Source organism: Sus scrofa, chromosome 8 (genome assembly GCF_054392235.1).
Source record: "Sus scrofa isolate SSC_HxYL_T2T_F1_AM1 chromosome 8, Sscrofa_HxYL_maternal_Yorkshire_Landrace_v2.0, whole genome shotgun sequence".
NCBI classification, from domain to species: Eukaryota; Metazoa; Chordata; class Mammalia; order Artiodactyla; family Suidae; genus Sus; species Sus scrofa.
Window position 1 is genome coordinate 144,845,482 of NC_139390.1, and position 23,774 is coordinate 144,869,255.

The window sequence follows — 23,774 nt, forward strand, 5'->3', positions numbered from 1 at the left end:
TCCCCTGTACCAGGTGCTGCCTGGCTGCCAGGAATGGAACCCTGCCTCTCACACACACATGTGCAACCTCAACATACAGAAGAGCTGATACCTCATGACCAGTTGTTTGCTTATCATTATTTTTTTTTTACAAAAGAATACACTGAAAGAATAAAACAGAATTTAAAATTGTTATCTGAATGGGGCAGAGCTGGGAGAACCATAGACATATACGAACAGAAGCAAAAATTCTATGAATACTATTTTATATGTAGACTTTTGACCCATGCAAATCTTTTTATCCAATCAAAACACATCTTAGATAAAAAAGCAGACCCCCAAGCTGGAGGCAAATAAATCTTCTTGCTTATGTACTCAAATGAATAACTTAACTATGCAAAATATTATTCTAAGTTGTAATACTCAGATATACTTGCTGAGTGGGATGGAGTCTACAAAGAAAGCAGAAACTCATAGAGAAATCTTTAACTTGATTTAGATGCAATATTGGTACTATAATTTAGAAACTAACTTGTGTGTATTAAAAACCATTTTATGTATATTATACAAAACAGCAATTAAATATGTATGTTAAAGCTATGAGGTAACAAAACTTTCAGCATGAACATAACATACATGCATGTCATATACGTGATAACCTAAAAAACTACGAAACACTATTAAAGTTGAAGTACAATTTAGAATTCAACATGTGTGCATGCACACATGTGTACACCCTAGCTGTTCCACTGAAAAGTCTTCTTAGAAGTCAGAGTTCCCACTGTGGCTCAGCGGGTTAAGGACCCAACATTGTCTCTGTGACGATACAGGTTCAATACCTGGCCTGGCTTAGAAGGTTAAGGATCCAGCATTGCTGCAGGCCTGGCATGGCTTGCAGATGTGGCTCAGATCTGGTGTTGCTGTGGCTAGGCCGCAGCCGCAGCTCCAATTTGACCCCTATCACGGGAACTTTCATACGCCAAGCAGGTAGGGCCATAAAAAGAGAAAAAGAAAAAACTATAGAAGCAATGACATTCCTGTGGCAACAAGCATAGTAGCTCAGCTCTTGATCCTGGGCTCCCTGGACCACAGTTGATTTCAGATCTAGGACAAGGAAAAAGCACAAGCTGAGCCTGAGACATGTTATTAAGCCTGAAAGTTAGAAAACATCTAAAACTAATGTGACTTTGAACAATCACCAAAAAAAAAAAGAGTAAAGAATGGATATCATTATTAATTTGCTAAGGTATACATGTTTAGGAGAACACCTTAGTTTTTGAAACATAGGATGAAGTACCCAGGGATGGGATGTAACAATGCGTTGAAATTTTCAAGTGACTCATATAAAACAGACGACAAAACGTACATGGCAGAAAATAACATTTACAGTCACTGAGTGTGAATGGTGGTTACATGTGGGATCACTGATCTAGGTTTCCAACTTTTCAGTGTGCCCGACATGTCTACACTGAAAAGACGGAAAGAATGGTGTCACCGCATGTCTTGTAGAGCAAAGAACAGGGAATGAAGCTGATGTCCCCCCCAAGGTCCACTGAAGTCCTCGAGAGTGGAGGAGGAGATTGGGAGTGCAGTTAAAAAGAATAAAAGAAAGACGGAGGGATTAAAAGGCAGCTTCCTATAAGCCAGCATCATAACAGCTTGCTCATTAGATTAGTGTGATTACTTCTTTATGAGGCCGTATTTGAGCTGTCATCTGGTCTCAATTAGGTCAGTTAGAGTCTGTCAGGTCTACCGGAGGGAAATGGAGCAAGGTCCATCATGGCGTGAGGATGGCGTAATTAAAGCGATGGAAGTAATGGCTACTCTTCATTTAAGCCTCGTCCAGTCAACCAAGCCCATACTGGCCGTCCACTCATGCTGAATGCTGAAGATGCGAAAGGAGAGAAAAGATATGGCCAAAACAGAGTTTTAAAAATCTGCATTTCAATCATCAAATCAAATCAAGTCATTGGTGAGGTGATGAAGTACAAATAAAATATACTGAAATATTGTAGAGTCTTTAGAAAGGGCACAATTCATTTATGAATCTGCTCCCTAATGATTGAATTCTATACATATGTGTATATGTTAGATATCGTGTGTGTGTGTGTGTGTGTGTGTGTGTGTGTTTATCAACCAGAAAAAATAAAGAAAGAGAAGAAGGAAGAATAAAGATGAGTCCTTGGGTATTCTACTAGAGTGCAAAAATGCCACATAGGTAGACCAAAACTAAAGAAAGCACATTTACGCACACATGAACTGAACTGAGCACATAGCTAGCTCCCTTGAACCTTAAATTATCTAAGCAAAACCTTGAGACCAAAATTATGGCTGTGTGGAAAATCTTTCCAAATAACTTAAATCAGGTTAATTTTATTCAATTTCAGCTCAATTGTAAGATTAACAGAGGAAGCATGGAAGACACAGAAATTCAGTTTAGTCCAAGCACTAAAACATTAGAAAATAGCAGAAGTGAGATCATGACAATTTAATTAGTTTAAAAAGCTGAACTATGTGGAGTTCCCATCATGGCTCAGTGGTTAACAAACCCGACTAGCATCCATGAGGACGGTGGGTTCCATCCCTGGCCTCACTCAGTGGGTTAAGGATCTGCCATTGCCATGAGCTGTGGGGTAGGTTGCAGATGCAGCTCCGCGATCCCGAGTTACAGTGGCTGTGGTGTAGGGCGGTGGCTACAGCTCCAATTCGACTCCTAGCCTGAGATCCTCCATATGCCGCCAGTGTGGCCCTAAAAGATAAAAAGACACCCCCCCTCAAAAAAAAAAACCTGAACTATGTTGAAATTCCGTTTATATACTCTGATGGGTAATGAGGGGTTTGGACCAATAGTTATCATGTATAAAATATCTGGAGTATCAATGTTTTAAATAAATCTTAACTTTATTAATATTTAAATTAGACTTAATTATCACTCCAAACTGCACAATCCTTTCATGATTCAGAAAGCCTGAAGGACTTCAGAATTTTACATATAGAGATTGAGCTAAATATACAGTTGTCATACTCTACAGTGTCTAAGTTGTTTTTCTACCAAAAAAACTGACAAGATCTTGTCATTTTTTTCCTTCATAAAAATAGGATACCAAAACGGGCAATGAAGAGCACTCCGTGTTGGTTTGAGTTTCATTGGTAGTGTGGGTTGCAAACTAGCAGGTTTTCTTATCCAAGTGAAGACATGTGATGTTGATCAGTTCTCTGACTCGAGTTCTGCCATGAAAGTAACCCCCTGACTTGTCTTGGACAAGCCACCTAATCTTTCTGGGCCTCGGTTTTGTCATGTAGGAAATGAAGATAGTACATATTATCATATATTACCTAAATCACTGGTCAGCTTTAAATTGTATACCTTTTATGACTTAATTACCTCTTTCGAGAGTCACTCACCCTTAACAGGAAGGAACTAGAAAAAGCAAAAGTGGGGTCAGATTCTTAGACACACCCTCCTTCTCGTCTTTTCCTTCCTTGCTTCTCTTTTTTGTAAGATTTGGGCACTATTCCTAATTTAACAAATAAGATCACCTACAGTGTAGGATATATCTTATGGTAAGTATGCTCTCCTATCAAATTTTCTAGATTGTCACGGAATTTGCAGGTTGTATTTCACACGCTAACTTCCTAAATCCTTTATTATCCATAGGTAGCAACCAATGACTCATTGTACTAATGACAGTCTAATTAGTTCTAGCCCAAGTGTTACTATGTTATAATAAAGCTTCTTTATCCTAATTCATGTGCTTATGGGTTTCCTTTGATCATCCTAAAGTTCTGAGAAAATACTGCTTAAACCTTCGAATCTTAAGAGGCCATTATTATTGGGCACAAGATAAAAGGTTGTGTTTAGTTTAGTTTTGAACCTTGGTTCTTTGCTCATGTAATACTTTCTCTGCTGACTCTCCCCAGTGCATGTACAGTTACCATATAGAAGAGAGTCCTAACCCTATTGCTTTTGGGGGAAGAAATTAGACAATCGCCAACATCATGACCTCGACTCCACTTCAATGGCAAAGGCCCATGGTATCCAACCTCGGGCGCTCTTCCACAGCTTTCCGTCCGGTGTTTGACAGGCGGTAGCCTTCCACTGCTTTCCAAGTGAGCCTGGGGAGGCCAGTTCACCAGGGCTCCCTGCAGTTCTAACAGAACGTGCACCAGTTGATCTGCGTCCCAATGCCTGCCATTGGGGCTCCATGAAAATGCAGCCTCTCCAACACAAGCACAATATGCAAGATGCCAGTGCATCTCTGTGATTTTCAATATGTCAACGTGCAAGCCCAGTGAAGAGGTTTGTGGTCTACCATAAAACCAGATGGATGTAAGCAGTGATTAGAAGCAATTAACTCTGTTCAGCACTAAATACCTTTCCATCATTAATGTACACTTTTCCACCTCATTAGAGGTATGGAGGAGAGCATGAGGTAAGGAGCACTCGATTTGAATTTCAGATATGCATATGTTTGGAGGAAAAAAAATCAGAAATTTGCCAGGAAAACGGAATACATGTTCATAAAGGCCTTGTTTTGAAGTCATTTTTGCTCCATCAATCCCGGCATGGGCATATACTCAATTTTACCAGGTGGTAGGTAAATATAAAACACAGGACATTAAGGTCTGGTAAGAAATACAAGCAGTTATCAAAAACCAACAGACATGGTTTTTTTGTTTTATTTTGTTTACAACATAATAATAGTACGCTTTCAATAACTGGTAGTGTCATTTAAAAGGATAAATCAAGAAAATATCACATTGATTAGCTAAGAAGTGTTTTCTAATTGACAGCATTAATTAAAAAATAAGCTATTACTCCCCCCCCAAAAAAAACCCTTTCAAAATTGACTGATTTGTTAAAGTGTTGTAGGAAGTGTTCTGGGTCCCATGTTTGCAAAATAGTAAATGAATAAAGGAGTGCTCTGACTCAAACGCATACAAACAAACTCAGGAAAAACACTAGAACAAACTGAAACAGTATTAATGAATATTCTAGAGAATAGGATTTTGTATGAAATTTTTTTTTTTTTTTTTTTTTTTTTTTGCTTTTTCGGAGCCACACCTGTGGCACATGGAGGTTCCTAGGCTAAGGGTTGAATCGGAGCTATAGCTGCTGGCTTACACCACAGCCACAGCCACGTGGGATCGTAGCCATGTCCGTGACCTACACCACAGCTCATGGCAACACCAAACCCTTAATCCACTTAACAGGGCCAGGGATCAAACCTGCAACCTCATGGATCCTAATCCGGTTCATTAACCACTGAGCCACAAAGGGAACTCTGGATTTTGTATGAATTTTTTCTTTATCATTCCTATTCATATTTCCAACTTTTCTGTAATGTAAATTATTTATTGACCTCTTACCTTGCTCCCCAAAAGACTGGACATTGCTTAAAAAGTAATTGTTTTATTTTGTGCATATTAATGAATATAAAGAAGTAGTAGAGCAGAGTGGCTAAGACCATGTGATTACTGCATATTTATTCACTTTGGTTGACTATAAATGAAAAACACTTATGGTTTATCAAAGTCAGTGACATTTTTCTCCTTAAAATGTATTTTTTAAATGATACCAATACTTAATGTGTATAGTACTTGCTCTTTGCTATGTGTTCTAACTAATTTATACATATTCACTCATTTAATGTTCTAACTAATTTATACATATTCTAACTAATTTATACATATTCACTCATTTAATCCTCACTCAATAATCCTTTGAAGTAAGGTCTGTTATTATAAGCAATTCCATCATGGCTAATTAAAACTACTAAAGATTTATTAACCAGATTGCAAAATGAGCAATCTGAAAATGTAACAATCACCTTGAGAAAACCTGGGGAAGCTAGTTCCAGTACGTCACTGTTTACCAAAGGCTGATCTGCATGTTTTTTTTTGTTTTTTTTTATAATTTTTTTTTTCCCACTGTACAGCAAGGGGGTCAGGTGATCTGCATGTTTTACAGAGGTGGCTACCGCATAAGTAAGTGGAAACATCAGCGTCTCTGTTTCTAAAAGGTCATCAGTGTGTGTCTCGGTAGACGCCACTGATTGTCTCCAACGTCCACCCCTGCTTTTCCCCACTTCTTCCGAGAAGAATTTGATTTTGCACCATGTCCGCCTTCTCCCACACCAGAGGGGATGACACATCTAAGCCAGGAAGAGTTCAGCTTTCGCCTGACGCCACTGTTAATCCAAAAATGCGTATGTGACTTAAGCTGGCTTAAACAAACCAAAGAAAAAAGTATGACATGCTACTGCAAAACATCTAGAAGAGACTGTAGCTAAAACATTTTCAGGCATAAATCGAAGCAATGTTTCTTTAGATCAGTCTCCCAAGGCAAAAGAATTAAAAGGAAAAATAAACAAATGAGACCTAATCAAACTTAAAAGCTTTTGCACAGCAAAGGAAACCATCAACCACCTACAGAATAGGAGGAAATATTTGCAAACAAAAAAGATGACCTAAACAGACATTTCTCCAAAGATGTGGAGAACAGGTACATGAAAATACATTCAGCATTGCTAATTATTAGATAAATGCAAATCAAAACCACAATGAGGCATCATCTCACACTAATCAGAATGACTATGGTCAAAAAGTCTACAAATAATAACAGTAGAGAGGGTGTGGAGGAAAGGGAATCCTCCTACACTGTTGGTGGGAATGTAAATTGGTGTAGCTGCTGTGGAAAATAGTATGGAAGTTCCTTAAAAATATATATATATAGCTACCATATGATCCAGCAATCCCACTCCTGGGCATATATCCAGAAAAGACAGAAACAGTAATTCAAAGAGATACTTGCACTCCGTTGCAGCACTATTTATACTAGCTAAGACACGGAAACAACCCAAGTGCCTGTTAACAAAAGACTGCTCTGAGAAGATGTGGTACACACACACACACACACACACACACACACACACACACACAGAGAGTGGAATATTATTCAGCCATAAAAAACCCCGAAATGTTGCCATCTGCAGCAACATGGGTGGACCTAGAGAATATTGTACTAAGTGAAGTAAGCTACGCAGAGAAAAACAAATATCATATGATATCACTTATACGTGGAACCTAAAAAATAATACCCATGAATTTATACACAAAACAGAAACAGACTCTCTCAGACACGGAAAACAAACTTATGGTTACCAGAAGGGAAAGGGAGGTGGGGAGAGGAAAATTAGAATGAGTATGAGACTAACAGGTAAAACAACTACACACAAACTAGATGAGCCACATGGAATTACCGTATAGCATAGGGAACTACATTCAACATCTTATAGTAACCTCTAGTGGAAAATGATCTGAATATACAAATATATGTCTGCATCACTCTGCTGTATACCTGAAACTACAACCATCTTGTAAATCAACTATATTTCCGCTAAAAACAAATGAATTCATACTCCACACTTAGAGAAGCACAGTTCCAACACTGCTATTGTCTGCGAATAGAGACGCGTGTACTGACTCGTCCGGCGGCTGAAACCGGTTGTGGAGCAACTTTTAGGATGCAGCGGAGGCTGAGGGAGGCAAAGAGAAACAAGACAGTGTGAGCCCTTGACCACATCTTCGGGCCCTCAGCTCACGAGAGAGCATCAATGCCGTCACTACCTACAAGGTGGAGCTGCAATTTTCTTTGACTGGAGCCAAAAGCATCTAAACTAACAAAGATTTAACCTTAGACAACAACGCGATAAACCATAGGATGCAGCTAGATGACAACCTCGAAGTAGGCTAACCTAACTCCTATTATAGAGACCCTAAGAGCACGCTATAAAGTTCACAGTTTCTGGTTTTGGTGTCAAAGGGTCTTGTGAGGAGAGCAGTCCGTAAGGGAGATAGAGGTGGATGAAAAACAGAATTATCTTTCTTGCAGTCAGTCAATGAGAGTCACATGCAGAAGAATGAAGGTGAAAATACCTTTAAAGGAGGAGAACAATGCTAAGGGGTGGTGGGAAGCTAAATCTTGCATAAGAAATACTGCCTGTAAAGGTGAGCAGTTGGAACTGGCTAGTTAGTTTTTGCAAGCATATCAAAAACAAGTGGAAACGTAGGGAATAAAAGGAATTCCAGGAGTTCCCATCGTGGCTCAGTGGTTCATGAATTGACTAACATCCATGAGGACGCAGGTTTGACCCCTGACCTTGCTCAGTGGGTTAAGGATCCGGCATTGCCGCGAGCTATGGTGTAGGTTGCAGATGCAGCTTGGATCCTGCGTTGCTGTGGCGTAGGCCAGCAGGTATAGCTCTGATTAGACCCTTAGCCTGGGACTTTCCATATGCTGTGGGTACAGCAGCCCTTAAAAAAAAAAAAAGAAAAAAAAAGGAATTTTATGCACTGATTCTTCTCTAATTTAAAACCAATATGACATAGAAAATAAATAGCTGAATCATGTTTAGAAAGATCAGCAAATCACCTCCTTTCTCACACCATATCTCAGCATATAAGCTATGTAATATTTAACTGTATTAAAAACATACAAATAAATCAGAGTTTAACCATGCTTTAATCTCATAAAAATCAAGTCATATAAAACCTGAAACAAAAGCTTGCTCTCCTATCATAGTGTGCATAGAATGGAACAGTTTATGCTATGAAACTTCAAATATCTTTAGGCTTCAAGGGGTTTTTGCGAATATGAATTTACAAATTTAGTTGAGCCTTGAACAATGCAGGGATTGGGAGCACGGACCCCCCAAGGAGTCAAAAATCTGCCTGTAACCTTACCGTCCATATCCCCATTTGGGCATCCGTATCCACATCTGCCGGGTCAACCAACCAAGGACCGTCAGGTCCTAAGGCTATGCACTTACTGAAAACCATGTGTCAACGGATCCAAGCAGATCAAAATCGTGTAATTCAAGGGCCAAGTGTAATTTCAAAATGGCAGTCAGACTATACATACTCCCAAGTCCTCAGGTTAGCATGGATCACTGGTATCCCAGCGAAAATCTGCTGCAAGTCACATGTGCTGAGCTCTTTCACCACCCACGTCTCTGGCCCATGCGTGCTTGCCTGCCTGTGAATATGTTCAGCATGGGCTGAGCAACTGAGTCCCAGAGCGCCCACGTCATTAACCCTCTGATCCGTCCACCGATACAGCTGTCTCCCTGTGGGCAGCTGCTGAAATTAATGTGTTAGTTTGATAACCCCACCCAACAGCTCAGAAATCAGGATAATAATTATGCAACAAGTAAGTGAACATCTAGTTTTTGTGTAGAGGATGACATATGTTGTTATAAAGAATGAAGAAAATAGTTGGATGTGGGCTCTGTCCCCAGGGGTTTACTATTTAATTGTGAAGATTAGATTAGGATTTGTGGACAAAATCAAGCATTAGAAGACACTATACAAATCATAGTATTCAAGAAAGACAGAAATTCCTTGTCTACCCAGAATTCAGCCTATAATCAACCTCCCCTCTTACAAACCAGGGAGTGAATACAAAAAGCTTTTATCACATTGCACGCTTCCAGGCTTTTATAAGAGGGCAGGCTTGGGCCCTCATTGAAGATTCCTATTTTTATAACATCCTAACAAACTAGACTGCATAGTTCAAGTAGGCAATTGATTTAAAAGTGACAAAATAGACCTTGGGAGAAATAATGGCTCAGAGCAAAAAAAAAAAAAAAGAGGAAAACCTCTAATAATAGAGGACTAATCCTACACATTTCAGTAGCACCTAAGAGAACTATATTTTACTAGGAAAAATTATTGTCTATAACAGTGACCTTGAACCATCAGAAAGTATGAGATTAGAATAATCTGTTTAAGATGGCAAGAAGGTATAAAATTACCTTGGAAAATGTTTCGTTCAAAATAGCTAAGTTGTGTATAACTGAATTACTCTGAGATACAGAAGAAATTATTATAACATTGTAAATCAAGTACAATAAAACTCAAAAGAAAAAACAAAACAAAACAAAAAAATAGCTCAGTTATAGTGCTTATGACAGGGGATCTGCTATTCAGAATTTCTTATGTTCCCACTTTTAAGACAGCAGAGGTTTCATTGTACGTTTTTGTTCTAGAAAATTCCAGGGAGACACCTGGCATTGGCAATCCATTTAAGCTTATGAGAACAGCTCTTATGAGCAAAAAAAAAAAAAAAAAGGTTGAGATTTTTTTCTAGAATATTTTCCGAGATGAAGTGTTGATAAACTCATAGTTTTGGGGGAGTCTACTGAGGGGTGATGAGAAGATGGTCAATCCTCAACCCATCAAAATGGACGGCATTCTAAGGAATTTTTACCTTGCTTTTTTTCTGCAAAGTGAGCCATTCAGGCATTGCATCTTCTGAAATTTCCTCGCTTCTTTCAGGGAAGCATATTGGGGCAGAGCTTGCCAGCTGTCTGCTCCCTTTGCCTTCTGCTGCCATTATCGTGAGGTACCGCCCCACCTTCTGGCCCTCCAGCTTGTGGGGGGTGGGGAATAGAGAGGAGAGCAGAACTCTTGCTGCCTCTGACATGCGTAACACAATGAAAAGAGCAGGAGACTATATGCCCGTACATACATTTGGCTCTCTAGTCACAGACATCTATAGACTGAGTGTGAGTGTGTGCATGTCTATGCGTGTGAATCCACACACCCGTGCCAGAATCTCTCTACATGTATACATACATAGTATATATTGCATATGCTCTTGCTTTCTGCAGCACACATATGCAGCTGGGAATAACTACTGTGAAAAAAAATTACATACTTACCAAAGACAATTATCAAGCAGAAACAAGAATTATATGGAACTAGCTACTATAAATTCTTTTCATGTACTGCTGCCTTTATTAAACCACGCATATGCAGCTTAAGAAAATATCTAGCATTTCAGATTGCATGCATATAAAAAGACCTCCTTTTCCTAAACCTCGTCTCTTACACTGCTCAGCCAGCGTCATTGTGCTGGTTCCAGACGGACAGCTAATGTAGTCAAAAGGTTTAAAAAAGCAGGATAAAAAGGCAGGATAAACATCACATGCTTTATATGATGGTTGTGGAGATGCTGGAATAAGCAAAAAGCACAAGATACTGTGAGCAGGTAAGCAGATGAGAGGATTCAATGCTAGAGAAAAGTATGTGATGCTGACTCTGTGCAAGCCCCTGGCACATAGTGTGTCATTTAATCCTTAGCTTGGCCCTGTGTGCTTGGTGCCATTACTCTCACCATTTTACAGATAAGGAAACCGGAGCTTGGAGAGATTAGGTAATTGACCTGAGGGGCTGGCATCAGCCGTAGAGTGTCTGTCTCCAAACTAGTTCTCTTAACTACCGTTTCAGGCTGCCTCTTGCCCAAGGTAAGTTAAAACATCTCTCATGTATAAAAGCATGTGTGATGCCTATAAGGAATAGAAAAGTTTATGACACTAGTCTGAGCAGTGGAAGTTAAACTCTCCTTTTAGATACCTGTATATCATCCTTTTACTGTAGCAATTGATCAAATTCATGGATACATGGTTTGACCAATCAATGTAATTTAAACTGGGTTATTGCAAGTTCAGCTACAATGAGTCCGACGTAAAATTTTAATTTAAAAAAGAATTCTGAGTGTGTAAACTTAAGTGAGCATTAAAATAGTAATATATTTTTCCCAACAATATATTAACTTTTACAAAAACTGATGGGGACAAATAATGGTTTATTGGCTCATAAAACAACAATAAGCCAAATTCCCTCTTGGTGCTGTGTCTCTCTCAGGGGAGTTGGTTTGCATATTCAATGGATGTATCAGTGTACAATATTCTGAATATACCTTTAGTGGCCTAAAAATGCAGGTGATTAAGTATGCATAGGCCAAGTGACAAATGGCAGTATCCCCACCATTTCTCAATGAAGACATCTTGTTTAGGAATTTATAAGGAAGCAATCACTTAGTAAGATCTATCACCCGCTTCAAAGGCTTCAATTATTCATCTCACTAACACATTGAGCTCAATTCTTCTTGGTGTCTAAATTGCTTCTTGATATTAATTTAAGGGTTTGGGGAGGGATCCTAATTCATTTAGGCTACTTTGTACTCTTAAGACTTGTAAAAAAATATTTCAGGAAAGATACCATTCAGGCAACAATTTCAAAAAATTGTGCAGCCCACAAACTTCTCACCAGCTTGCTCCATTACAGATTTCAGGAAGAAATGTGTATAGCCATTCAGTACAGAATCCTTGCAGTAACTTAAAGCACCGTATTATCTAGAAAAATTTATGCAAGCGTGGAAGTTATGTTCCAGAGGCGAAGGAAAAGTCCGCAAAGGCTACACAAATGCTTTGTGAAGGTCACTGACAATTTACTGCTTCCTAGATTTGGAGGGGCTTATCACTGTTAAAGAAAAACCATTTTTTAAAGTTCACAATCTAGAAAGAATTTCTATAAAGAGGTATATAACCCTATACAGCCAAAATAACAGGTGAAATATGTATAACCCTATGCAGATGTGACTATTATTTTAGTTATAAAATACTGTTATAAAACAATGGCTATTGACTTAGGAACGAAACTGAGTCAAAAAAAAAATCATCTAGAACTACTTCATGGGCTCAATTTCTTTTTTCTTTCTCTCTTTTTTTTTAAGGGCCGCACTTGCAGCACATGGAAGTTCCCAGGCTAGGGGTTGAATCGCAGCTGCAGCTGTCGGCCTCCACCACAGCTCACAGCAACGCCAGATCTCTGACCCACTGCGTGAGGGTTGAACTCAGGTCCTCATGGATACTAGTTGGGTTGGTTACTGCTGAGCCACGATGGGAACTCCTTATTTTCTTTTTTTTTAATGGAGGCAGGGTGACATCTACTCAAGAACAAGTTCAGTTTTAGAGGCTTTGATTTTACATGTAAGCTAAAACCAACAGCCATGAAAAGCATACATATCTGCTTCAGGCAGACACACAGAATAGCTGCACTTTAAGGCATTCACAGGCTCTTTCCTTCACAGAAAATAGAACTTTGAAACCATATTAAAACTAATCGTTATTATTTACGCCAGTCCATCCTAACAGCTAAGTCTTATAGCAGTTGCTTTCAAAGTATTATCACATTTAATTTTAAGACAATCTTATGAGAGTGCTAATACTACACTAATTTTCAGATGAGGAAACTGAAGCTTAAGAGAACTTAAGTGGGTTTCTGCAAATGACTCAGTAAGAAGCCAAACTGGTCTAAACTAAAAAAAAAAAAAAGAAAGAAAGAAAGAAAGTAGTGCAACTATAGATGTGATAAAGTCATGTGAGTAATAAATAAATAAAAAAGAAAACAAAAGAAGCCAGATGGGAGTAAAAACCAGGATGTCTAATTCCAAAACTAAAGTCTTTGATCAACTTGGTATTCTGCCAATCCTGTCCAATCCTTATTGGAAGACAAGTTTTGCAAAATTTACGCATGGAAGGAGTTCCTGTTGTGGCTCAGTGGTTAATGAACCCGACTGGTATCCAAGAGGACGCGGGTTCGAACCCTAGCCTCACTCAGTGGGTTATGGATCTGACATTGCCATGAGCTGTGGTGGAGGTCACAGATGTGGCTCGGATCCTGTGCTGCTGTGGTTGTGGCGTGGGCTGGTGGCCACAGCTCTGATTCAACCCCTAGCCTGGAATCCTTCATATGCCACGATGTAGCCCTAAAAAAGACAAAAAAAAATTTGTAATAAATTTTAAAAAATTTACTCATGGAAGCTTGCTGAAGAAGTGATCATGCAGTTCTCTTACTTTTTTAAATATTCTAATTTTAAACTCGATCAGTATCGTTATGTATGAAAGCTGTAATTTTGCCCTTGTACCATTGCTTGAGGAGGAATTAAGCTTCAGTGTGTGACACCAATGCACACTGAGAAACATTATTAGAAGCGGGCATATAGAATTCATTATTGTATTATAAAGAAGTTGTTGAAAACATCATCGGCCCCACCAAAGGAGAATTCTTCTGTTTTTTAAATGGAAAGCTGTATTTTCTATCTCTTTACAAAATAATATGTCATTGCAGAAAAATTAGAAGACAGTATGAAAAATGAAGACAGCTGTTTAAAATATTCATAATCCCAAGTGCTCGGTGATCGATAATGATACCTCTTTGCGTATGGCTTTCTTGGCTGGTTTTCTATGCTAATGTATTAAAACACATGTTGGGGATAGCGGCCTGCTTGGGTTGCCTGAGAAAATGCCGCAGATTGGTTGCTTGAACAACAGAAACTTTCTCTCAGTTCTTCAGGCTGGAAGTCACAGGTCAAAGTGCTGGGAGGGTGGTGTTTGGTGAGGCCACTCTGACTGGCTTGCGGTCAGCCTCCTTACCGTGTCCTCAGGGGGCCTTTTCCTCTGTGTGCACACACTGCAGAGGGGAGGTGGCAGGGTACAGATGGAAAGACATCTCCCATCCCTCTTTCTCTTATTGGGACACTGCACCAGTCCTACTGGATGAGAGTCCCACACTTAGGACCTCACTTAACCTTAATTACCTCCTTAGAGACCCTACCCTCAATGCAGAAACTGAGGGGCGGCAAACAATTCATTCCACAGCATTCGGCATAAAATAATACGTGACACGATTTTGCAACCTCGTTTTGCTCTAATCAGTATAATGTGAACATCTTAGCATGTCAAGAAATATCTAGCCAGAGTTTCACTTTTAGTCTGATGTATGAGATGTCCCACAATTTATTTAAAAAAATCTTCCTTGTTGAGTCTCAAGACTGTTCAGTCTTCTTTACTGTAAACAGTATTGCGATGAGGTTTTCTTTGCAGCTACCAAATCCCTGACTACATCTTGGATTTCCTAATGATATATTTCTAGCAGAAGAATTGCTGAGTCAAACGGTAAGTGAACAAATAAAACTTTCACATGTATTAAATAATGCCTTCCAGAAAAACTATCAATTTACATACTAAACAGCAATGCTTAAGACTATTGGTTTCCTGACTCCTCACAAAAATGTGTATGTATGTATATATATATATATTTTTTTTAATTCTTTGCAATTTGACATATAAAAAACTGACTTCTCCTTGATGTTTCAATTTGCGTTTTTACTATTTCTAATGAGATCAGGGTTTTTAATGCTTTTAGTCATTCGTAGTTCTTTTGAGGGCTGCCTGTTGAGGTCCCTTACCTGTTTTTCTATCGGAGGGCTCATCTTTTTGTCATTCAAATACATGAGAAACACTAACCCTTTCAGTGTCAGATCTATTTCATTTTCCCAGTTCGTTTTTTATTTTATGTGTAGTGTTTTCTGATATTTTAAATATTCTGATCACACTATTAGAAAAAGTAAACTCCTCCAAGACCACAGCGTGTTTGTCCTATGGACACTGTCCACTATGCAACTGATAGTGTGTTCTTCTTTCCTCTGATTACAAACAAGGTTAGAAACAAACTTATAACCCACCTCTAATAACTACAAAACTACTTCCGTAGGATGATATTGTCCTTTACTGTTACTGTGTTCTTATATTTATTTCCATTCATCAAAGTTTCCTCAACTATTTACGGTACTTTTAGAGCATGTCTGCATGAATGTGTTGTGTGTATTGCAAGATGCTTCACACGACTTCAAAGTTTAGAATATGTTCACCTTACTGTTTTTAATATTCGAGCCAAATATTTATCATTTGTTCAAGTATAATAAATAAGAGAGTAAAAATCACCTTACCTGCGGGCCTTTCTCTTTTCTTTTTTGAGACTTGGATATTTTTCCATTTAATTCAGGAAGCAAAGCCCTAAAATTGTCAATGCTAACATCACTGGAATAGTTAGAAACTCCAGAAAAATAATTAGCCCAAATAGACAAAACTTTTAAAATATTTGTTTAAAATATTATAGATCAACAGATAAATTTGTCTTGCAATACATATATGCAGTGTTTCCAGCATACTCACATTCTATGTGCATAAAAAGTCCAAAGAAGGTGAATAGAGAGGCTGTATTAAACAGCACACTACGTGACCATATGGCTCTAGGAAAAACGTGGCCGTAGAAACCAGTTTTAGCCTTCAGCTGTTTTAGGTGCAAACAGCTGTTTTAGTGCAATGTAGATGGGTGACGACCAATTTGTGTATAAACGTCTACAATTCTAAATCTTCCAAATCTTTTAGAAACATTCCTACATATTAATAAGCAGGTCCAGTTATTTACCAGTTCACATTATAATTCTGAATGAGTTTTGTTTTCTTTCTGTTAACCTAATGGCCAATAAAGAGATTTTGAGAAGATGAATTCCATTTTATATTCACAGAAATCCAGGAACGTGAAGTCCAGTTGAGGAGAACACAGAACCAGGGAAGGGTAAATACTCCCTTCACCTCACAAGATCCACCTGTCTGAGATGTAATGGGAACAAACATAGTAGAAATGACACAATAGGGTGAAGTTATTACTTTAACAGCCTTGCAAGAGTGGACATTGAGAAAGATCCCTAAATAGCTCAATAACCACTCGACGATGGGTTAAATATTCATCATTTAGTCTACGTCTATAAATTAGAGCCCAAATTTAGGAATAGTATTTTAGAGAACCGAAAGATTCAAATGGAATAGTTACTTGAATTTGCTGAGGAGGGTAGGTGAGAAGGATTTAACCGCAAAAGCAAATAAAAGGAAAAAAAAAAAAAAAAACTAAATACTTCATCTTTAGATTCAAACACAGACAAATTTTAAAAATCCTAAACACGAAAAATAGAAACAACATCAAAATAAAAGGGGGGACAAAAAAAATCTTCCACATATATACCAGGCAAAGGATTATTACATTTAACATAAGAAAGAATTCTAACAGGGAGCTCCCATTGTAGCTCAGTGGGTAATAAACCCTACTAGTATCCATGAGGACACGTGTTCAACCCCCTGCCTCGCTCACTGGGTTAAGGATCTGGCATTGCCATGAGCTGTGGTGTAGGTTACAGAGGTAGCTCGGATTCTGCATTGCTGTGGCTATGGTGTAGACTGGCAGCTGCAGCTCCTATTCAACCTCTAGCCTGGGAACTTCCACATGCTGCATGTGCAGCCATAAAAAGAAAAACAAAAAACAAAAAAAACCCTCTAACAAATGGTATGAAAACACTAGGATCCCGGTAGAAAAACCGGCAAAAGACAAAAATCTGATGATTCATGAAAAAAGCAAAATAAATATGAACAATGGCAATTAAAGTAAATGTAAATAAAACAAGATTCCGTGTTTTGTTTATCAATACTCAATACTGAAATCAGCGATCTCATTCACTGCTGATAAAGTTGACGTGATATTTTGATAAAGCAATTCTACTTCGTGTGCAAAGGACCTTTAAGAGTCCATGGTCCTTGTCGTACTAATACCACTACTAAGACTCAACTCTAAGATTTACCCAAATTGTTTTGGAGAGGTATTTTTAAAGTATTACTCATAAGCGTTAAAGTCGGGGACAAATGTAAATGTCTAGCGGGCAAACGAATGAAAGAACAGTGATGCATTGCATTAAAACACTTAAAACCTTATATGCAAGGACTATCGTGAAACTTACAAAAAAGCTAAAAAAACCTTTAAAAAAGAACATAAGATTCTACATACGGTCTGAGGCCAATCTGTAAAAAAAGTTATAATATGAAATTGTATACGTGTACATACAAATAGCCATGTATTTTTTACATATACTTATTACAGATCTAGCTTCATGCATCTTTGAACTGAAGCTCTGATCTCCTGAAAACGGCAAATGGTAAAGACCTTGTCAAACTGGTGAGAAAACGAAGGCATCTGTACCAACAGAAAACCAAGGGTTTCACAGCGAGGCGCACAGATGAAAGGTTTACAAAAGATGGACAAGTCTAACTGGAGGAACAGGAGGAATCAGCGATAAGAGAACTCAATTTATGGGTAAGCCATTTTTGAAATTGTTTGAGTTGTTTCCAGCCACAGAGTCTCTTTAAGTATGAGTTCTATGCATTTCTTGCCATGAAACACTGGATTTCTCCTCTGGCTCCGATATGGAGAGCAGCTTCCCTAAATATCCTCCTAAGACCTGTGCTCCCAAGTAATTCCCACTTAGGTTTCCCGTCTTTAAATCGCTTCCTCCTGAAAGCCGAATGTCTGCCCAGGACAGGTCAAGTCCTCCGTTTATAGAATATCAGCACACTTTTGTATTTCCTCAATGCCCTTATCAAGAAGGTAGTTAAATAATTAAGTGGATGATGGCTTGCTTAATGCCTTCTGCCTTCTTCCTCAGAGCCTAAGTTCTGTGAGTGGAGGGACCAGTTCCATCTTGCATGACTCTGTCCCCAAGGCCCAGGGAGCAATAGATGGCATATTACTTTATGCCAGCCAGATACCCTTAAGCATTTTAAGTGTATTAACTCAGTTTATCTTCACAACAATCCCATGAGGGAGATACATTTAAAGATAAGGAAACAGAGGCACAAAGGCTCCAGGTCATACTAGTAAGTGAGGGGGCCAGGATTCAAACTCAGACCACCTGGCATCCTTAAGCATGACCTAAGCCTCCTTGTTACAGGTACCCCAGGAATATCTGAATGAATATTCAGAGAAATAAATGAGGAAATGCATTAGCAATAAAATGTGTATTTACTATGAATTAAGCACTAGCAGGGACATGTCCTGTAGCAGCTGTAGCTCATCATTTCATGGTCACCTGACCATAATAGATGCATAGGGCTCCAATCCTGTAATGGAAATACCAAGAACAAAGCACCATAGACATCCTCATTAGAAATTCAATTATAATGATTTCTTTAGAATAATAGACTATTCAAGGCTTTCAGTTTCCATGACAGGAATCTGAAATTAAAAGATTTGGAGCAAAGGCATAAATGGTTTTATGATACATATATGCATCCACTCTAATTATAACAACTGACCAACCACAAAGCTCTCCCTTTTTTGCATGCTCTTATTTCCTGTTGAAATCAGCTTTGAAAAAGGGTCTGTAATTGCAAACAAGTTGTGCAGAATAAACAAGCCATTATTGTAATGAGGCCGGTTCTTGCTGAGGATTATTTTTAAAAGCCAAATTATAGACTCCCAGTCTAAACTGTATCTGTTTTTTTGTCGCTTGCTTTCAAATTTGGTCCTTATTTGCATTTTTCCTGACCTTCCAGTTGGAGCACAAGTTCACAGGGCCTCTTCTGAAGCTATAATGAGCTTAGGTAATAACCACCACATAATTGTGTTCAACTGCATACAAGTGTTTACTTTTTACTGTTGTGCGTCTGCCTCTGAGATTTTTGAGATGTAATCATGCACCACAAAATTTGCAAGTTGCCAACCCCGCTTGGACTATTTTTGCTATGTTTCACATTTAAACTGCTTAAGTATATAAGTAGAGGTATAAAACAGCCAGGTTTTCCAGACTAGAAAATTACGGTTGCTTAAATGGCAGAATTTCTGCTCCATGGTTTCCTATTTCCGTGCTTTGCCTCAGCCACATATCTTTTTAACCATCTGTTTCTTTCTGGCGACCAGTGACAGGGAGGCAAGCAACTGTATCTACATTACTATGTGGTTTGACATCTGGCACCTAAATCCAATGGCGATATTTATTTGTGAATTGTTTAAATATAAGATCATATTAGTTAACACTTGCAGAGCTCTCTTCACTAACATCTTCAACTCTGCTCAGGCTAGAATAGCCTGCCATTTCCCACAGAGAAAGAACATGCACGTTTCCCTGCAGGTTGCCTAGAGTCTGGGTATGTGAATGTAGGCATTTTTAAGTAGCAAAAATACATATGAATTAGAATTGTAAATTTCAGATATGTTAGAGGGAAGGTCAACAGCCATCATGATATGCACATGCTTTTACGTAGTCCCAAGCCTGCCTGCGAGCAAATTTCAAAACTCTGTTGAAATGGTTGGTTATGACATACGTGTATCTTATTGGACAAAAATACCACTGACCTAGGATCACTTAGGATCATTTATGCTGTTTTTCCTAGAAGAGGACTCCGTACTTTGTTCTCTTCCCCTTGTGGCTTGCAGTGTGCCCCTGGGAAGCGGTGAAGCAGTGTCAGGGTACAGCAGGGAGCCCCAGAGCTCAGCAGAGACCAAGTCATCAAGAAAAGAAAACAACGGTTTTGGTCTTGTGAGCCCCACTTATGACCTAGTTAACTAACAACAGTCACGATCTTTTCACTGACTGTTTCTTCTTACTAGTTACTGATTTCCATGCTCAGTTCAGACCACTTGATTATTAATTCAGCTGGAAGTAATAACTCTGCATTAAAAATAATCTCAGAGGGAGTTCCTGTTGTAGCGCAGCAAAAACAAATCCAACTAGGAACCATGAGGTTGTGGGTTCGATCCCTGGCCTCGCTCAGTGGGTTAAGGATCTGGCGTTGCTGTGAGCTGTGGTGTAGGCTGGCAGCTATAGCTCTGATTTAACCCCTAGCCTGGGAACCTCCATATGCTGCGAATGCGGCCATAAAAAAAGCAAAAATCATCATCATCATCTCAGAAAAAAGCAGCCTGACTTTGGGAGTGTTCCCTGAGGCTTAGACCAGAGACGGGAAACGGACCCACTCCAGTCCCAGCCTTGAGGTAGGAAGAGCTTCCTCCTGCGCCATGAGGACCTTCCTGAAACTGGCCCGTTTTCATTTCTTGCTTCTCTGTTCTCTTAGTCTCTTTATGCATATACCATCAACCTGGGATTATCACTGCAGAAAGCAGACACGACATCTGTCTAACAAACTGCCCGAGGAACGTCACTTTGGAGGGTCTATGGAAAAATTATTTAAAAAGCAAACAAAGTAAACCAGGGGCGTTTTTACCAGTTCTCTCAGCTGAAACTCTCAACTCCCTTTAAATGCGCTTACAGGTACCATAATCACCCTGTATAAGCTTTCCTATCTACGCACCTACCTACACGCTTTATCAGCCTGCATAAATCCAATCCATCTCTGAAGACTCAGCTCAAACGTCACTTCACCTGTGAGAGTCACTTCCTTGACCCTCTCAGATTACGTGCTTTGCCACAGCTTCTGCCCTTGCACTCGGAAATATCTGCATTGCACTGCATAGTCCTTTATGAACAGTCCTTATGAAAGTATGTTTAGATCATTCGCTGACACAACAGTGCCAGCCAGATCCTGCCATAACAAGGCAATATAACAAACCCAATAATACTGGCGGCATGGAACGATACGAATTTATTTTATTTCCAGGTCCACGGGTCAGCTGGGTACTCTGCTCCAAGTGGTTCCTGTATTGCGCAGGCTGCGCAGCAAAAGACAGGAGAAGCTCTTCTTAAGGCAATGGAATGACAAAGGCATAAGGGAGCAAGCAGAACTATGTGAAGCCTCTTCAGCCTTGGCTCCAAACTATCACTTCTTTTTACGTATCACTGAGCAACATTAGGTCATGTGGCCACGTCTAAAGTCAAAAGATGAAGGAGAAAAACTTCACACCTTCTGGGGCCATGGCGAGGATGGGGATGCAGGGAAGGAGTGAAAACATTGGGGCCAATAATTCGCTCCATCACAACGCTGGCACAGCAAATGTCACACACTCAAGAGCAATTTGTTGGATGAATGAATGAATAAACCAAAAATATTCAGAATAAACCCAAAGTTGTAAAAATAAAACACACCATTGAAAATATATATCTTGGTGTTTAACTCCTCTTTACTAAGCTTTGAGTTATCCATTTAACCTTATTTGGACTTAAATGCTCTATTAGTTTCCTATTGTTTCTGCAATAATTACCACAAATTGAGTGCCTTAAAACTGCACATATTTATTATCTCACAGTTACAGAGATCCAAAGTCTGAAATAGATCTTACTGGGCTGGAATCAAAGTTTTGGAAAGACTACACACTCCTTTCAGAGACTCTGGGTGAGAACTCATTTTCTTGCCTTTTTCAGCTTCTAAAGGCTGCCCACACCCCTTGGCCCAAGGCCTCTTCCATCTTTAAAGCCAGCACCTGCCAATCAAGTCCTTCTCACATCTTGTCACTCTGATGCTTTTCTGCCTTCCTCTTCCACTTTTAAAGGTCCCTTTTGACTACACTGGGTTCAGTCAGAAAATCCAGAATACTTTCCTTATTTTATTTTTTTTATTTTTATTTTTTGTCTTTTTGCCTTTTCTAGGGCCACTCTATGGAGATTCCCAGGCTAGGGATCTAATCAGAGCTGTAGCTACCAGCCTACACCACAGCCATAGCAATGCCAGATCCAAGCTGCATCTGCAGCCTACACCACAGCTCACAGCAACGCCAGATCCTTAACCCACTGAGCGAGGCCAGGGATGGAACCCAAAACCTCATGGTTCCTAGTCGGATTCGTTAACCACTGAGCCAGGACGGGAACTCCTACTTTCCTTATTTCAAATTCAGCTAAATAGCAACCTTAATTCCATCTACAACCTTAATTTCCCGTTGCCGTATAACCTAATACATGCACAAGTTCCACGGAGCAGGATGTGGACATCTTAAGGCAGGGGGAGAGGAGGAGATAAGAACAATTACAGTATCTACCACGTGGCTAGAAGCCGCTGTAATGGAAAACACACAGATCCAGGAAATAGTTTTAGTGTCAGTCCCACAACCAACCAGAAAGAGTAAATTGGACAGGCCCCTTCAAATTTCAGTTGTTTCTGGTGAAACACCAAGGTTATCCTAGCTGATCTCTAAGGCCCCTTTCAACTCAAATTCCCTTGATTCTATGAATATAGTACATCAAACTAAACCAAAGTGTTAAAAGAAATTAAAGCCTAATTCATCATCAACATCAAAAAAAAAGAACATGAGGTAAAACCTCAGCAGTGCTATGGGAACACAGGGGAGGATCGTTAAATAATTCTCTCTGGGAATTCATGGAATTCTGGGAGAATCTTAAAGATTCAAAGATTTAAAAAACAAACAAACATAAAAGAAAGAATAAAGCATTTTTATGTCTAAGCTTACTATTGTTTTTCATATGTAAAAATATCCATGTATTTAGAATATATATATTTCAAACTCGCCATTTAAAAATAGAATTATATAATCCCTGGTCTTGCTCAGTGGGTTAAGGATCCTGTGTTGCTGTGGCTGCGGCACCTGCAGCTCCGATTCGATCGTTAGCCTGGGAACTTCCATATGCTGTGGGTGCAGCCCTAAAAAAAGAAAAAACAAACAAAAAGTTACAGCATCCAGCTGACCTGCAACCTCTCAGAATTCCCTGCAGGTCTTCTCTCTGCCCAGCCGTGTCTGCCTCTACTGTTCTCATCAAGATGCCTAGATGAGCACCACTGCTCTCCCAATAGAAACTTCCCCTCTCTAGCAACTCCTGTCTCTCACAAATTTTGTCTTAGCCTGGGCTCCTTCGAAGCAGACCCTCAGACAAGGAGTCAACTGTGAGTGTTTTATTTGGGAGGCAATCCTAGGAAGCAGGGAGGGAACGGCAATGGGACCCTTTTATGGTGCAGATGACAACGGGTCTTCCAGCTCCTGGGCTTGGGCCCCTCTCGTCCGTTGTTCTCACTACTGCTAGGATAGTCTTTTTAAAATGTTTAATCACCTGCTGCTCGACATCCTCCATGTCTCCCACCACCAGGTATAAGTCCAGCTGATGTGAAAGACCCCACCCAACTGCCTCTGCCGGTCTTTCCAGGTGTGTGTCCCGTTACTTCCTCATCAAGCCGCATGCAAGTCCTCTAGTAACCCTCGCATTCTCACCCCACCGTTGGTTTGTCTGTGCTCTTACAAGTAGACTCCATCAGATGCATCATCAAGGTTCCGTCAGTCTTTTATTTCCCTTGTGAAGCCTCCCAAACGTCTTCAGACCAACTTATGACCAGTTCCCACCACACTTTCATGTCCAAACTCAAGCCCTCTGCACTGTCATC

The 23,774-nt window shown here is 39.5% G+C and overlaps 1 long non-coding RNA gene across 7 annotated transcripts in view; it reads right to left on the reverse strand.

Moving 5' to 3' along the window:
- LOC102167132 (uncharacterized) overlaps positions 1-23,774 on the reverse strand; it is a 659,279-nt gene that overhangs the window by 496,066 nt on the left and 139,439 nt on the right. The window contains exon 1 of one of the 7 annotated variants that reach the window (XR_014813527.1): positions 15,843-15,891. The exons of the other annotated variants lie outside the window; for them this stretch is intronic. This is a non-coding gene — a long non-coding RNA (uncharacterized LOC102167132). Of the gene's footprint in view, positions 1-15,842; positions 15,892-23,774 lie in introns of those variants that run through there. 7 annotated transcript variants of the gene reach the window in all.